At 41.2% G+C, this 18,001-nt stretch overlaps 1 protein-coding gene across 1 annotated transcript in view; it reads right to left on the bottom strand.

Annotated features, from left to right (window-relative positions):
* LOC124621526 (kinesin-like protein KIF23) overlaps positions 1-18,001 on the bottom strand; it is a 143,144-nt gene that overhangs the window by 10,513 nt on the left and 114,630 nt on the right. The gene's annotated exons all lie outside the window — the stretch shown is intronic.

Here is an 18,001-nt window from a genome sequence, read left to right as displayed (position 1 = left end):
CGAATTTATACTTTCGTAATACGAAAATAAGCAGTGTACATGTTGCTGCACATCAGACATCGTTCCAAAACGTGTTTTATCCCTTGAGTTTCGTTTTCTAAAGTGTCGGGAAATTCTACGCCGGTGTATAAAATCACAACCATTGAAAGGATTATAAGTTTTACAGTTCCGAGGAAAGGTATACTATTACTTAACATGGAAAAAGTGTATTTTCAACCGGGAAATCTGGGAAAAATCCGGGAATTTTTTTTTCTCGTCCACATATACACCCTGTTATACTATTTAATGACTGCCTATAGCTTGATAATACAAAGACAAATAAAACAAAACTATTTATATTCATTTATTTCTATCATTATTATTATTATTAATTTTTTCCTACTTAAGTCAGTTGTTTACCTATGGTATCACTATTTTTAATAATAATAATAATTTTAATTTGAAAGCATACTGGCATTCTTCCTTCCTGACACTTCTCTCATAGACATCATCTTCTGAGCCATCCACAGAACTGACAATGCAACACTTTCTGAATCATTTCGTAATAGATTCACTTGAGATTCCGCCATTGGCAGTAAAGATGTACTGGCCAAGCAATGATACTGAGGGTTTAAATTCTTCCCAGGAGTAAGGACATGGTTGCCTAGAAGCCACTCACTCTAAAGCTGTCACAGCTGAGCCTTAAAAGGTCTACTCATAAAAGCATCTGTCACCTGAAGTTCTGAGGTCATGCTACCAAGAATTATTATCAGGTCTGTGTTGTTCTTTGTTTCACGGGTTAGGTGTCTCATGAAAGAATCCAGCACTAACTTTCTTCTTCTGTTAAGAAAAGCACAAGGTATTCTCTTCCAAACGAGCTTTAGCCAATCTAGCATCTGGTCATTTGTCATTCATCCTTTTTCTTAGCAAGTACTATAAACTCTGAATATCAAAATGGAAAGGTGTCTAATTGGGTTACAGTATGTCCTAGCAATATGTTGTGCTGTTTCGTTGGATTGATTATCTGTATTACTAAACGGCTGTGATCATCCAGACCCAGCCACAGGTCGCCTATATAATGGCTTCCAGGGGCAACAAAAATTTGATTTGATATGACTTAATGTAACACTGATTAAGTTTAAAATGCTGTCAACCTACTCCTTAAAATGTATAATCCTAGTGACTTCCCTCAAACTTTATATGCAATTTCAAACCTTTTCAAAACTTGTTCTAAATAACATATCCAAGGCGTTTGATACACATTTACACAGTTGGTAGCACGGCTAAATTTGCTACTCGCTCACTATTCCCCTCCCTACATTCATACTAGTGCTCGGCCAAGCTGGAGTCACTGTTGCTCCTCCAACTATTACAAATTCTTCAAATTAAATCTGCATGTGACCTCAATTGCCAAAGCTTCATCTGTAAATGTAAGATGACCCCATTATTAAGCTATCACATTATATAAAAATGAACTCATTGGCAACAGTTAATCTGCAAATGTAAAATGACTGTGTATTTTTCAAATGATGGATTTGGAAAAAGTCTCATTATTTTATTTATGGCTGTAATTTTCAACAACTGTAGTTCATAGCTTTCAAAATTAAATTCTGAAGGAAAAAGACAAACCCTCATCTTAAAGGTGGGTAAATACATTATGCAGACACTGGCAGTTACACGTCTACAAGCAAGCATACATTCAAGTGGACAATGATTAGCATTTCAAATGCTTTGTTATTCTGCACTTCTGTTGACATTCAAGACAGTAACTGGTATACTGAAGCTAGTTAGTTTGAATTCAAGGCTTAATACACAATGAAGAATAAATGCTCAGAGATGATACTAGCCATCCTACAGATTTTGCTTCTATTCAATTATACTTAGAGAATAGAGTATATTGTATCAATATTTAGGAATATAGGATACCACTCACCAAATATCAAACATGTTGAATCATCAAAGACAGACACACACACACACACACACACACACACACACACACACACACACACACACACACACACAAAAGAGACTGAAAACTCTGTTAGCTTTTGGAATAAATATAAATCCTTTGCCGAGCTAGAGCGTGTGTGTGTAACTCTTTGCTCCAGTGGAGCTGCCCCTAAAGCATTATGCAGTGTGTTAAGTGGCTATGAGAAAATGCATAATAGGAGCTGACCATCAACTTTCACTCACACATGCTCACAGTTTATGTAACAGATATGAGGTTTGTTCCATAAGTTAGGCAACTTTGTCCACAAAACTTTTCTCCGCTTCATTTTTACTTATGGTGCAGGGTCTCTTTTGAAATGCTCTCCTCCACAATTGATACACCGCTTCCTACACCGTTTCCACTAGCAGAAGCAGTCTTGGTACACCTCTTGTTGGATTTGCGAAGTGTTGTCTGTGGATCTTCTTTCATCTCATCTATCGTTGCAAATCTGTGTTCTTTCAGTGGGGTTTTCAACTGTGGAAATAAGAACATGTCCACAGGGGCCACGTCTGGAGAGTACAGAGGATGAGGCAGCACAGTGAGTTCGTTTTTAGTGCAATAGTCACCCACCAACAGGGATGAACGTGCGGATGCATTATCGTGATGCAAGAGAATGAATTGTCTCGCCACATTTCAGGCCGTTTCCTTCACACATTTTCTCACAGGCATCACAATACGTCCTGATAGTATCATCGATTAACAATTTGTCCATGTGGCTTTGAATTCATGATCAACTAATCCTTCACAGTCAAAGAAAACTATCAGCATAGCATTGACATCTAGTCCGACCTTGTGAGCTTTCCTGACCCATTGTGAAGATTGAACCTTCACGTCAACATCGTAGCCGTAGACCCGTGTCTCATCACAAGTTATGACTCTACTAAGGAGCATCTCGTTCTCATTTGCGTGATCCAGAAGCTCTTCACAGGTTGCGAGGCAAAGGTCTTTCTGGTCTTGACTCATGAGCTGTGGGCCAAAGTTGGTGGCAACACTATGCATTCCAAGATGCTGTGTCAGGAGTTTGTGATATAATCCAACTGAAATGTTACATTCTTCTGCAGTCTCTCGGACAGCCAGTCTTTGATTGGCAAGCACAATTTCACTGACGTTCCCGACGTGAATGTCATCAGCAGATGTCGACAAGGGTCATCTTTAACTTCCACCTGGCCATCGTTAAACCGTATGAACCATTCATAACACAGAGTGTGGCTTAAGCAATCGTCATCGTAGGCTTCCAGCATTATTTGGTGCGTCTGTGTAAAGGTTTTCTTGAGTTTCACACAAAATTTAATGCGGGCACATTCCTCCTCTAACTCTGCCATCTCAAATACAGCACTGAACAATAACTAACAGACATACAACAATGTAATTTCCCAAAGTTACACATTAAACACAAGTGCGTGCAGGAACGCCAACCACATTTAGCTTCAACACACCATTGGCATGACAATATGAATGTTATGGAATTTTTAGAACAAAGCTCACAGACGACTTTTGATAATTTGGTGCATATTGAATCTGTGTGGAGGTTCCAAGTTAGTTTGAAATCCAAGTGTGCACTCAGAAGTTTAACCAACATACAATCGTCGTTTATTACATTTTCAGTTTTATTTTGGTTTACAGTTAATCATTGTCTTTAAACCAGATAGTAGAAATTCTTAGGTTGGCTTTGTTTTGTTCTTTTAGGTACTCTATGTCTCTTCCAAATGCAATGAAAGTGGTATAATTAGCAGATAGAACAGATTTACATGGCTTGATACTAGGTAGGCATGATAATATTAGAATCCAATGATTCACAGTCTACTGTCTTGCTCAGGTCAATTGGTAGGGCATCAACAGATGATTTTGCTTCAGAAGTAATGAATTTCAATGTGGATGAATTTTCCCTGAAGCAATACAGAGTGTTTGTCTGTGTTCCATTGCAAGTGAAATATTTGTAAATTTGTCGATACATACAATGTTCTACTATTAGCAAAACAACTTGTCTCACTTTTTGTGTAGTGGGACAACTCTTTAAGTGTGCTGACAAAGAATAAATCATAGAAATCCAATTTTTTAGTACACAAAAGTGGTTGTAGTACAATATCCGCAATCTTTTTAACAACTAATTTTAAAGAGACCATACAAGTCTTCTGATTTTGCGTTGCTGAATTTTGATATAGCTACTGCACCACCAATGACAACAATTTGTGTACACTTGAATGTACATGTTGCAGGTCTGTTACGCAATATGAGTAACTTTGTACTCCTCCCCCCCCCCCCCCCCCCAGATGTTTATTAATGCCTTATTTATAGTTGTCATTTTGTTGAGTTGAGTGTCCCTTATCACCAGAAAAAAAAGGAGGAGTTATTCATTTCATCAAATGTGATACAGGTAGTATTACAAGTGGTTTTATTAGTATTACCCACACTGATTTGGTAAATCTCCAAGAAGCCTTGCATTTATTTTGTGGTTTCTGAATAAAGTTACTATTTGCCATTCGTTTCTATTTTATAATACCTGATCTGGACCTCTTCTTTTCTTGAAGGTATTAAAGTCTACTTCACGGTGCTTTGGTCTGATATGGATATTGATGACCTGTGTTCTTAATTTTTTGAGGTCAGGTGTGAACCATTGATGTAAACTCCTATGATTACTTTTGCTTGGTTTCCCCTCGAGTCTTTTTAATACTTAGGGCAGCACTTATTAAACATATTAGAAACAAGACTGACAAGGCCCTCAAAAATTTCATCGACGTTTGTACAATGAGACAGAAAGTTGGAGCATTCTATCATAAACAGTTGTGAGCTGAAAGTGTTGATTTGGGTATCATTAACAATTCTAACTCATTTGGGTTGTTCACATTGCTCTGTGGATTTTTTATCAGAAATTTTATCATATCCTTCATACAGAAACTAGCAATTTTTACCATGGGTTTTTGTGTTGCATTAATATAAATCTTGTTTTTGCGCATCAGCTTCAGCTCTTATAGGGAAGTAGCCAATTTTTTGTTTTGTACGTGTTATTTCTATTTTTCCATATTGGATACAATTGTATGAAGGCAGCATTTGCCTTTTTAATGCGGTTTTTCACGTCATCTCCAGCTCCTCCATCTTCCGCCACTATACTACCCAGATACAGGAATGAGTTGACAGTCTCCACCCGCTGCTCACCTATTAACAATGGCACCTCCACGTTCCCTGAATTCACTCTCATTTCCTTTGTTTTGCCTATATTTATCTTGAGGCCAGCAGTCTCTGCTTCTTCTTTCAACAAGTTTAATTTAGCTTGCATATCAGTCAGCCTTGGAGCTAATAAAACTATGTCGTCTGCAAAATCCAAATCCTCCAGACGTTTGTGGATCCCCCACTGGATTCCTCGTCTCCTGCCTGCTGTGACTCTTCTCATAACAGAGTCTAGAACGAGTAGAAAAAGTGTTGGTGACAAAATGCAACCCTGCCGGACTCAAGTTGTTACTTTTATGGGCTCTGTCATATTTCCCTTGTGGAGTACGCAGCATTTGTAGCCATCATATAGATCTTTTATGATGTTTAAGATCTTCTGTGGTATGACACAAATGTGAAGGCTGTCCTTCTTCTGTACACCAGTGAAAGCTGGAAAATGGATAAAAAGATAACATCCCAGTTACAAAGCTTCATAAATAGATGTCTTCGACGCATCATGAATATGTGGTGGCCAGAAAAAATATGTAATGAGGAGCTCTGGCGAATAACAAACCAGATACCTATAGAAGACCAGATACGAGAGAGAAAGTGGGGCTGGTTGGGGCACACCTTGAGAAAACCAGATGGAGCCATCGAGAAAAATGCATTGGAATGGAATCCCCAGGGAACAAGGAAGAGAGGAAGACCGAGGGGCACATGGAAGAGGACAGTGGAAGGGGAAGTAAAAAGAGTTGGCAAGACATGGGCAGAATTGAGGCAAATGGCCAAAGACAGGGACGGATGGAGAGTTCTCTTGGATGCCCTATGCCCCCATAGGGGCCAAAGGAATTAAGTCAAGTAAGTCAAGTCCAGTGTGCTGGCCAGTCTGTGGATGGTTTTTAAGGTGATTTTCTATCTGCCTCGGCGAATGCGGGCTGGTTCCCCTTATTCCGCCTGTTACATTATGTCGCTGATTGCTGCGCAAACACTTTCTCTATGTACACATACATCAAAATTACTCTACCTCATAAAAATTGGGGTTACATTCGTCTGGTGTGAGACATTCCTTTGAGGGGGGGGGGGGGGTCATCTACTGGGGCCAAACCGCACAATAACCCTGGATTCGGTGTGGGGCAGCGCTGGGGTGAGTGGACTGCTGTAGCCTGAGGGCTATGGCGGGGACGAAGCCTCTCCGTCGTTTCTAGGGCCCCAGTTCCATACAATAGAATCCCCTATGTATTGCTCACATAGGGAGCGTGAGGATAACATTATTAATAATTACTACATGCACAGAGGCATTCAAACAATCGTTCTTTCCACATGGTACAATGGGAAATATACTCTTTCATTCACTTTATGATGGTTTGCAGAGTGTAGATGTAGATGCATAAATTTCTTTCTTGATTTGTTATAACATTTTCCTGAGATAACAGCTGTCTTGTCGACATGTTATTTTCACAAAGGACATTGTGTGTCAGCTAAATACACTGAGCAAGTGAAAGTGGTTTGTTATCGTAATCCTAATGTTAAAGTTAGATGGTTCTATCTAATACCTGGAAATGCAAAACTTATCAACCCTTTGAATGGTTAACGTTTTATACACTGGCACAGAAGCTTCCCAGCACTTTAGGAGGAGGGGAAAAAAGGTGAGAGAAGTTTTGGAAAGACCTTTGATGTGCAGCAACATTATGCTGTATATTTTCGTATTACGAAAGTATAAATTCAAATTGCACCAAACACAGCATGTTAGTTTCTGGAGCGCTGAAATTGAGATTGCGATGCCCTTCTTGAAGCCAATCATATCTCATGCCACATGATCTCACCAGCCGATGACAGCAGATATTCAGAGCATAGGACACATGTTATAGTCAGTCAACAGCAAGATCACTGCTAAGCAGCGTGAACAAACAAAGAGGAAGTCTTTTCTTTCCTTTTTCTTAAGTATGGTTTTAGGGCACAAAACTGCTACGGTGATAAATACCCAATCTGTGACTGAAATTTAAATCAGCAGCAATAGGAGCGATAGAAGGAGGGAAACTAAAAACTGAAGGAAATCTTTAGAAAACTGATATTGAGGCGGGGGAGGGGGGTTCCCCGAAAAGAGCTTCAAATTACCAATGTCATCTCGCTGACACTGATAAACTCAAGAATGAGATCGGCTGAGTGCGTGTCATCTAGTAAAAGGGGAGATATATCAGGCAACAGCTGTAAACGAGCACGGATTAAAATAGGGGCACTGAAGTAAAAGGTGCCTCACCGTCCACTGTTGAGAGCAGTGGGGACAAAGCGGGAGAGGATTGCCACTTAAAACATGTCAATGGCTAAAAAGACCGTGCACAATCCGGGTCTAATTAAAATTCCCTCCTCCCGATGACGAGACTGGGAGGAAGAGGTCCAAGCACAGGGAAGAGGTTTTATGTCCTGTAATTTATTGTTGGGAAGTGCAGACCAATGTGTATGCCATAAAAGAGCAACATAAAACACTCTGGAGGCTGGCAAAGGAAACCATGCGAACAGTGGGTCGAAGAAGAGAGACTGCAACCTTTGCTGCTATATCGGCTGCGTCGTTTCCGCAAGTACCAACATGCCCTGGGATCCAGAGGAAAGCCACAGAGACACCACCCAAGTAGAGCATTTGGAGACAGTTCTGAATCCGGTGGGCCAGAGGGTTGACGGGATAAAGAGCTTGGAGGTTGAGAAGAGAGCCGAGCAAATTCGAGCATATAATATACTGTATCCGCTGATGGCGACATATGTATTGGACAACCTGGAAAACAACGTAAAGCTCCGCAGTAAAAACCAAACACTGGTCGGGTAGCCGAAATCTAATCGGGGTGTTGCCAACAATATAGGCACTCCCAACACCACAGGTGGTCTTTGCGCCGTCACTATAAACGAAAGTGCACATAGAGCAGCAAATGCCCAACGATAAACTATAGCAGGGGTTCTGTCCTTGACAAGCTGGCACAGGCCACAGAGAAGGCAGGTACGGGGGGCGAAGTCAAGGTGGCCCCATACCCCCATTCATCAAGAAAGTTTTAGGAAATTGGAAGGAAATGAAATGTAGCAGCTGACGGAAGCAGACTCCCAGTGGTGGTAGAGAGGAAGGGCGGCCTGCATACCCTAAATCCAAGGAGGTGTCGAACAAAAAGGCATGGATTCGGATGAGTAAGCATGGAAAGACAGATGCCTAGCATAACGACTCAGAACAGCTCGCCGATTGGACAGTGGAGGTCCAGCAGTCTCAGCATAAAGGCCCTCCAAGGGGCTGGTGTAAAAAGCTTCAGACGCTAAATGCAATCCACAGTGGTGGGCAGAGTCTAGACACCGAAGAATAGATGGCCGTGCACAGGAATAAACTATGCTTCCATAGTCCAATTTTGAGTGCACTAAGGCACAATATAGGTGGAGGATGATCACTTGGTCTGGTCCCCAGGAGGTACCACTCAGAGCATGGTGGGTGTTGAGGGATCGCAGACAACGAGCCAGAAGATAGTAAACATGGAAAGACCAGCACAGTTTTCTGGCAAATATAAATCCCAAGAATTTGGTGACGTCCGCAAACGGAAGATCGACAGGGCTTAGATGCCGGGAAGGCGGATAAAACTCTGTACGACGCCAAAAATTTACACACAAGGTCCTACTGGGAAAATATCAGAAGCCGGTTTCGATGCTCCATGAGTGGAGGCAATGGAGACATCCTTGAAGACGTCTCTCAATGATGCTGGTCCGTTGAAAGCTGTAGTAGACTGTAAAATCGTCGACGAAGAGGGAGCCTGAGACATCGGGAAGGAGAAAATCCATAATTGGATTTATGACGATGGCAAACAGTGCAACACTTAGCATGGAGCCCTCGGGCACCCCGTTTCATTTGGTGAAAGTATGGGAGAGAGTAGTGTTCCCCAGCACCTTAAATGTGCGCTCTATCATAAATTCACGGATGAAAAGGGGTAGCCGACCTCGAAAGCCACAAGAGAAAAGCGTGTGGAGAATGCCTGTCCTGCAACAGGTATCGTATGCCCTCTTCAGATCAAAAAATGTAGTTACCGTTTGGAGTTTCCTGAGAAAATTGATCATGATATAAGTGGAGAGGGCAACAAAATGGTCAACTGCGGAATGATGCTTTCGGAAACCACATTGGGCAGGCGTCAAAAGGCTTTGAGACTCCAGCCACCAACCTAAACGGCAAATTAGCATACACTCCATAACCTTACATACCTTACTCATGAGAGAGATGGGGCGATAGCTAGAGGGGACACGTTTGTCCTTTCCAGGTTTCGGAACAGGAAAGACAATAGCTTCCCGCCATCTTCTGGAAAAGGTACTGTACTGTTGGTCCAAATTAGATTATAAAGGCAAAGGAGGTAATGCAGATATGTTATGATAAATGCGGCAACATTTGGACACGGATGCCGTCTGGTTCTGGGGCAAAAGAGCGAGAGGAGGAGAGTCTGCATTGGAGTTCCCGCACAGGAAAAATGGTATTATAGCTTTCATGATTTTGAGATGAGAAAGCAAAAGGTTTCACTTCTGCTGCTCGTTTCTTTGGGAGAAAGGCTGGTGTGTAATTTGAAGAGCTTGAAATCTCAGCAAAGTGTTGACCCAAAGACTTAGAAATTGCGACTGGGTCCACTAAGGCATCTAGCGCAACAGTTAAACGCAGAGATCGGGGAAAAACTAGACTTGCCGGATAACTGTCGAATTCGACTCCAAACTTCAGATGAAGGAGTGAAGGTGTTAAAGGAGCTGGTAAAGAAGTCCCAGCTTGCCTTCTTGCTATCACAGATGATGCGACAGCATCGCATACGTAACTGCTTATAGCGGATACAGTTGACCAACGTAGGATGACGGCGGAAAATGTGAAGAGCACGTCTCCGCTGATGTATTGAGTAACAGCACACCTCATTCCACCAAGGAACTGGGAGGTGCTGGGGCAAAGGAGAGGTACGAGGCATTGAATGTTCCACCAGCATCTCGAGCTCATAGGTGGCAGATGTGGCTATAATTGAAGGACCTATGGAAAATGGTCACTCACATTTGTATCAGCAAGAGCAAACCATACAACGTGCGGAGCTAGCTGAAATTACCAACCGAAAGGTCCAAATCTGAGTAGGTTGACGTGGAGGCAGACAAAATAGTAGGTTCCCCAGTGTTGAGGCAAACAAGATCCACTTGGTGAAAGAGATCAATTAATAGGGAACCTCTCAGACAAGGACGTGGAGATCTCCAAAGCGGGTGGTGTGCGTTGAAGTCACCAACCAGCAAATAGGAAGGTGGAAGCTGACCAAGGAGATGAAGGAAATCGGCTCTTGCCACGGGTGAGGACGATGGAATGTATATGGTACAGAGAGAGAAAGAGTCAAGAAGGCAAGACGTACAGCGACAGCTTCGAAGGAACTGTTTAAAGGGATTGGGTGATAATGGATAGTATCATGGAAGAGAATCATTAAGTCTCACACGTGCCGGAGCTCCATCAACAGAGGAGAGATCAAACTGGAACTGATTGGAAATGAGGGAAGACAAAGCAAACTTGGGGATGTAGCTTTGTACATAAGAAGCCTTCATGAGTCTGGGCGTCCGATTTTGGGGCCTGTGATTTAGCAGGAGCTGATGAAGGTTGAGTCTTCGAGTGAGCGGGTGATAGCAGGGAGGTTGAATGCGCTATCTTTGTGTTGGCCGATCTGACGACTGTGGCGCCAAAGGTGAAATCGCAAGTCTGTGCGACTACCTCCTTAGTCGGTCGAGGAGAGGCGAGGACAGTGCTATATTTACCCACTGGGAGCACAGTGGGCTTTCTACTGGCGAATAACGTATGAGCAGCAAAGGTAGACACCTTTTCCTTCACTTGGATTTACTGAATACTGCGTTCATCTTCAAAAATAGGGCAATCTCTAGAGAAAGCAGTGTGGTCGCCCATACAGTTGATGCAATGAGGGGATGGAGGTGGACAATCACCCTCATGGGCATCCCTGCCACAGGTAATGCATTTGACGATATTTGAACATGACTGGCCGGTATGATTAAACTGCTGACATCGATAGCAACATGTAGGGTTGGGGATGTAAGGGTGAACTGAAATTATCTCAAATCCCGCTATAATGTTCGAGGGAAGCTGAACTCTGTCAAACGTCAAGAAGTGAGTGCAGGTCGGTACCAATTCCATTTCAACCCTTTTCATGACTCGATGTACGGCCTGATCAGACAGGTAATTTTGAATGTCCTCATTGGATATTCTGTTGAGTGATCATGTATAAACCACCCTGAGCGACGTACGGTGTGCTTCCACCCAGACAGGGAGGTTGTGTAGCAGTATAGTTCAAAGCAATTTATGTGCCTGGAGGGCACTGTCTGTTTTGGAGGGCACTGTCTGTTTCTAACAACAAGGTGCCATTTCGTGACCGAGAACAAGACTTTACAGGACTTGCAATTGCGTCGACACCTTTCTGAATAATGAAAGGGTTGACTGTGGAGAAGTCTTGACCTTCATCAGACTGAGAAACCACTAGGAACTTTGGCATTGATGGAAGAATTGGCCGGGCTGGGACTCGTCTAGCTTTCTCTTGTGGGCAGAAGTTGTAGAATTAGAAGAAACCATGACTACCGGTGTCTCCGATGGCGCGCTCCTTCCTAATGGGGGCCCTCCCTGAGGGAAATACCATATAGATATCACAAGAAAGCTGGAAGTCTGTTCTGTATGAATCTATTTCACTCTAAACTTTGTCAACACAGTCTCTACAGTTAAAAAGAGTATTTAGTGTTCAAACAAATTTTGGGCTTGCAGCCGGTCGTCATTCAATACTTCGCACGATATTTCAACTGGGCATCTGCCAGTCATCTTCAGGTGAGCCGTCGCAGACTGGCGAAAACGTCCTCCGTTCTGCAATATATAGCGTACTGTAACTATTCTGCGCATGCGTCGAAAACTTGATAGATGAACCACACTGCCTGCCGGCAGTGCCCTCACTGGTGGAATACCAGAACTCAGTCGCCCTCTATGTTGCCGTTTGCCGCGACCGTCGACGCACTCTGTCGTTTTCAATTAGAGCAAATCGTGGAGATGATAGAATTCCAGGCACTGTCCAGCTGGTAGCCACTGTCACAGTTTAACAGATTTTCCACCAGTCGTATTTCTACAGATTCTTTAATAATGGAGTCCCAGAAAGACGTTGCTGTGGATAAAATCATTGTTTTCTGGTACTACATTAAATGTCCAGTAGAAATACAATGTTCAGCAATAGCAGACTTGCTTGGCTGCAAAAGGCGGGTGTAACGTTGATATTCAGTGCAGCGTTCTTTCACGGTGCGTGTGGTTTGACCTATGTACGCCATACCACATTGGCTAGGTATCTTGTAAATTCCGGCCTTTTGTAGTAACAGATTGTCCTTAACTGATCCCAGAAGGTCCGCAATCTTCGATGGTAGGCAGAAAACCACTTTAACCTGAAATTTTCGGAGGGTTCTTGCTATTTTAAACAAAGTGTTGCCAACGAAAGGAAGAAATGCTAAAGACTGTTCTGGCATGTTCTCCTCTCTATTCAATTCCTGCTTCTTAGTTTTAACTGTTAGTGCCCTGTTAATCTGCCAGATGGAATACCCACTTTCGCTGAATGCTGTCTTTAGATGAGCGAGTTCTTGAGGTAAGCTATCTGGATCTGAGACAGTATGAGCTCGATGAACAAGTGTTTTAAGCAAACTAATGGTTTGCGATGGGTGATGGCAACTCGGTGCTTGCAGGTGCAAATCAGTATGAGTGGGTTTCCGGTAAACTGAATGCCCTAGAGAACCATCATTCTTCCTTCGAACCAGGACATCCAATAAAGGCAAACCACCATCTTTCTCTATTTCCATGGTGAGCCGGATGTTGCTATGAATGGAGTTGAGCTTACCTCAAGAACTCGCCCATCTAAAGACAGTAATCAGCGAAAATGGGTATTTCATCTGGCAGATTAACAGGATCGTTATAGTAAAGAGGTAAGCTATTCTTTTCCCAAAAATTTTCTGTGGCACTTGTCCTTTGTAAAAGAATAGAAAATGTAGTTTAAATAATTAATTATAATGTAATGCCAGTTTTTTAATAATCATATCCATATAATCCAAGGAGGTTTCATCCTTTCATATAAAATGTACTAAAAATATCAAGTTGAACAGCATGTCTAATATGTCAGATATTACAAGAATGTGAAAAACAAAAGAATCTGCAACAACTAAATCTAGTCATTTATTACTGCTCCTGCACACACAGTACTGTGATATAGCACTTCAGAAATACAGAAACCCAACTCTTTAGGTTTCGTGCCTGCTCCTGCCCCCCCCTCTCCCCTCCCCTCCCCACCAACTCATCTCTCTCCCCTGAGAAATATGCATCAAAAGATGTCCCTGATCAAGAAGTAGTTATGTTTCAAAATATTATCATCAGGTTGGCCTACACAATGTATTTGTCAAAATAAATTTAATTTTGTGTAAAAATAAATAATAACTATTTTCAAATTGTAAAAATACTTTATTTTTTGTTCACCCGGTATTGGATCAGCTTTGTGAAGAGTTGAGAACTTCAAATAAATAGACATCTGTAGATGAAACAACTGATTCTATGGGGCACTAAGTTCCTAACCTGACGGTAGGAAAATTAACTGAGGATGCGCCTGGTCAGTCCTATCCTGTGCGCTATGCAGGGTGTATACGTGGACAAGGAAAAAAAATTCCCGGATTTTTCCCGGATCTCCCGGTTAAAAATACATTTTCTCCCGGATGAAAATACACTTTTTCTGTGTTAAGTGACAGTATACTTTCTCTCGGAACTGTAAAACGTATCCTTTGAATGGACATGGTTTTATACAGCAGAGTAGAATTTCCCGGCACTTTAGAAAATGAAACTCAGGGGGGAAAAACACGTTTTGGAAAGATGTGCAGCTACATGTAAGCTGCATATTTTCGTATTACGAAGGTATAAATTCGAATTCCACCAACAGGAAAAGTTAATGGTTTAAATTAATATGCATACCGTTGCTATTAGAAAAGCAAAGCTTTCGCATATAATATTTGTCTTGAAGTTTAATAAGCTATAAGAGAAGCTAAGCTTTTACATATAATGTTGATCTGTTTAGTGCATGTTACACTTTAAGATACATCACACAAAATACGACAGTAAAATTTTTAATACCGACAGAAACCTCTGATCTTCTGGGCTCGAAATTCTTCTAAACGGCTTGTCATCAAAGAGTTGATTTTTAAAAAGAGAGCAAACGCTCTATGATTTAAGAAATTCATCGTAAATTCTCGCGCATAGTTCATCGTGCGTAAAAGGCAAATTTACTTTGAAAATAACTATTTCCGAAGAACAAGTCGTAATATTTTCCCGCGACCTGTTAGAAATGGATTCACTTCAGCAGTTGCCAGAGAGCGCCAGATAAGAGGCGTCACCGCACTTGCGCAGCTACGGTGACGTAGGAAGCCCGTATGTTCGTACGGGTAATACCTTAAAGGACCTTACATTACGTCATAAAAGAAACAAGACATCAAAGGATACTCCAAGAGCGTCGAAATTTCATGAACCACACTAAAATGCATAGTTCGCCTTACAGTGCACATTTGTATGTCCAAATTCCCAATGACGTAGGCCTCGACCTGATATGAAGCCTTTCAGTGTGGTTTTCGGGACGAAAATTTTCTTGGAGTATCAGTATTGTATTATCTCATGTTTGGTTCTTTATTATGGCATAATGCCATACGTGCTAGAAGATGAAAACGTGCACTTGAAACTAACCAATAGTGTGGAATTAAACACTTCATTCCAAATAAACTGAGTGCCTCAGCAGGAAAGCTTACAAAAAGCCAAATTTCTTTAGTAAACCGACAAAAATATCTTTATTGTTCTGCAAGGCGATTAATGCTTGACTGTCAGAAAGGTGGAAATAAAATAAAATCCAAAACTAGTAACCTATTTTAGTCTTCCGTAATTAAGTGAATGTATTTTAATTCACTTGATAACTCCCAGCCTCAGAAATCCGTCTCGTTTTCATTTGACGTGAGAGCGGTAAACGAAGAGGAAACAGAAAAATTACTAAATGTAAACACGGGTCACCTGGAGACCACCCCCACCCCACCTAACTCAGAGTGCTCTGCGCATTGGGGGGGGAACTTTCCAAAAAAAGTTCATTTTGTAGCGCACATCTAATCTTGCTACAGCTTTACATGGCGTGCTTTCCTTTCAGCGAAAGAACTATCACCTTATCAAAGTTCGTCAAACGTTTTGCTACATGAAAAATAGAAATGTCGATGTCTGATACTGAAAAAGCTGTTAATACAAATAGTACCCAAGACTGCTGTCGTTTCTCGATCTGATTACGTTTATTTTGTCACTGTGTGCTGGATAAAACAAAATAGGCCTTTCTAATATTGCACCAATTGCAACACACACCAAATAAGTGGGACTGTTTTGGCAATAATGATAATTTTTATAATACGACAGAATATAATTCACTTAGTCCAGTATGAAATACCTATTTGGCCTACTACAAGCAAAAGGCTTTACGTTAGGAAATAGTTTCACATTTCATTCATATGCTGCAGTATCTCATGCACGAGACGGAAAAGTAGTAGGACGGAATTTTTGTATAAATTTGGAATCTTCACATTCTTCCATAATTTGTGTGATGTCCCCGTTTCGACTTCTTCCTCGTTCTAACAAAGCCTTGTCATCACTAATTCTGTAACTATTTCTACCACTGTCTCCGGTTAACTTTGTGTTCGTACAATGCGTTTTCCGCGCTACTCTCAGAATGGAACTTAAGCGGCTGCTAGCCAGGGACTACAACTGGTCCTGTCTAGTGTAGCGATCTGGCCAAATAATTTCTGTCAAAATTTCACTTTCTTGGATACACCGAGAAGATAACACGTAATCTTTCTTACCTGTTATTCCTGCTAGTTGTTTATTTCCACTCTGGTAGTCTGAATCTATGGATTTCGCTAGTAATTATAACACCACTTAACATTCGCAAAACGAATCAACCACATAAACAAGAAGCAGTTGGCATTCACCGGTTCGACTTTATACCGCTCAGCTCGCATAGCCCCGTCCCGTGTTGCCTGCAGGAAAGTTTATTTCTAGATGTGACGGGGATTCCCCTGGCAGAGACATCACGTGCACTATGCACGCATTCAAAAATCAACTTATAATTCAATCAGAAATCAACTTAGAATGTGTCCAAAAATCAGCAGTGGTGTGTTTCAAAATAATTTGAATAATCGATAGACCGACATGCACTGGATGCTTGGTGCTTAGTGAAACAAGTTTTTTTCTCTCTCAAGAATATGAATTTGCCCCCTGCCACCGAAACTGCCGCCTGGTTCAGCTACCCCGGTTTGCCCCCCCCCCCCCCCCCCCCCACAGATGGCTGGTTGCTGCTACAGCTGCTTACACAGCCAACAGCCACGTTTTTATTGTCAGAAGCGGGAGAAGTTACCACTTATACGCGACTCAACTGCGCGTGTACATGAACCCGCTCGTAACTGATTGAATGAGTCTAATGTAAACAGTTGCGACGTCACGTTCATCGGAGGCAATTTGTTGTTTTGAAGCATTGCATAGTTTTCCTAAAGCCATTGACACATTTTGCTCTTGGCAGACACTTGTACGAGCATTGTGTTATTTTATATGGCGCATTTCCTTTGCAATTTAAGTTTTATTTTCGTTTTTTTCTCTCGTTCATGTTTTAAAGCTGCAGTATTATTCTGCAGTAGCGGGATAAAGTAATATTCTTTGTTAGAGTATCTGTTCTTACCAGTCAAAATTACAAAAATTTAACTGAAAACTAAAACAAAAAAAAATTTCCGGAATTCTAAAAAATTCCCTTGTTTCTCCCGGATGAAAAAATTCCCGGGTTTTTCCCGGATCTCCCGGGTCGTATACACCCTGGCTATGAAGTCCTGCATGAAGCAAATAACTCCACATGTGCTATTTTCTTTGGTGATAGATTGCAGAAGTTTTGACCAGATAATGTAATTAAATATCATTTTAAGTAAATACTTTTATAAATAATTTTCTGAGAAAATGTATCTTATATTTTTAGTAGTATGTGGCCAAATAATCTAATAGCAGCACACGTCTTTTGCTGTTATGTAATGCTGCTCCAGAGATGCTAAAGGCTGAGAAAGTAATTAAAATATTCTACCCAAATGTAAAACACAAGTCTTGCTCACGGGCTCCATCGTGTTGCAGAATCAATAGGCTCTAATCATGGTAACATCAATAATTTAATACACTCAACTAAAAAGACACGCGTAACATTTAGCAATTTTAATGGTCCCAAAGATATAAAAATAAAATAATCTTTATAAAAATCATATTTTGTCCTATACAGGTGTTTTCAGAAGCCTCTGCACGTGTAGCTGTTTATAAAGAGGGTGCACCTGAGTTACTGTTATCCCTTCATCCCATTCTTACCAGATGGGGTATTTGGTTGAAAGCTGCGATGTTTTACTCGGACAATTTTGATGGCATCCGTATGAAATAAAATTGATTCATAATTAATTGCAATAAAATTATTACTTTATTATTTAATTCTAAAATAGTTACTTCTTTCATTTTAAATAGTAAACAGTTTCTTGCCAGATGATGCCTGTGTATCAGAGATGCACAAGAAGCATTTGAATGCAAAAGAATACTTTCTTTGAACTGCCCTCTACAATAATGCCATCAATGAAATACTTGACCTGACACTGTCACAAATATGTTAGTTCAAATTTGCACCTGTAACTTCTTGTTATGTGAAGAGATCATTTTCTGCCTACAAAAATATTTTCACTGATAACTGCAAGAACCTCTCAGAAAAAGTTATGAACTTTCTTAGTTGTTAACTGTGCAAAACGGGAAGTGAATTAATAAAT

This window comes from Schistocerca americana, chromosome 1, assembly GCF_021461395.2.
Source record: "Schistocerca americana isolate TAMUIC-IGC-003095 chromosome 1, iqSchAmer2.1, whole genome shotgun sequence".
Classification (NCBI taxonomy): Eukaryota; Metazoa; Arthropoda; class Insecta; order Orthoptera; family Acrididae; genus Schistocerca; species Schistocerca americana.
This window is presented reverse-complemented; position numbering and strand designations above follow the sequence as displayed.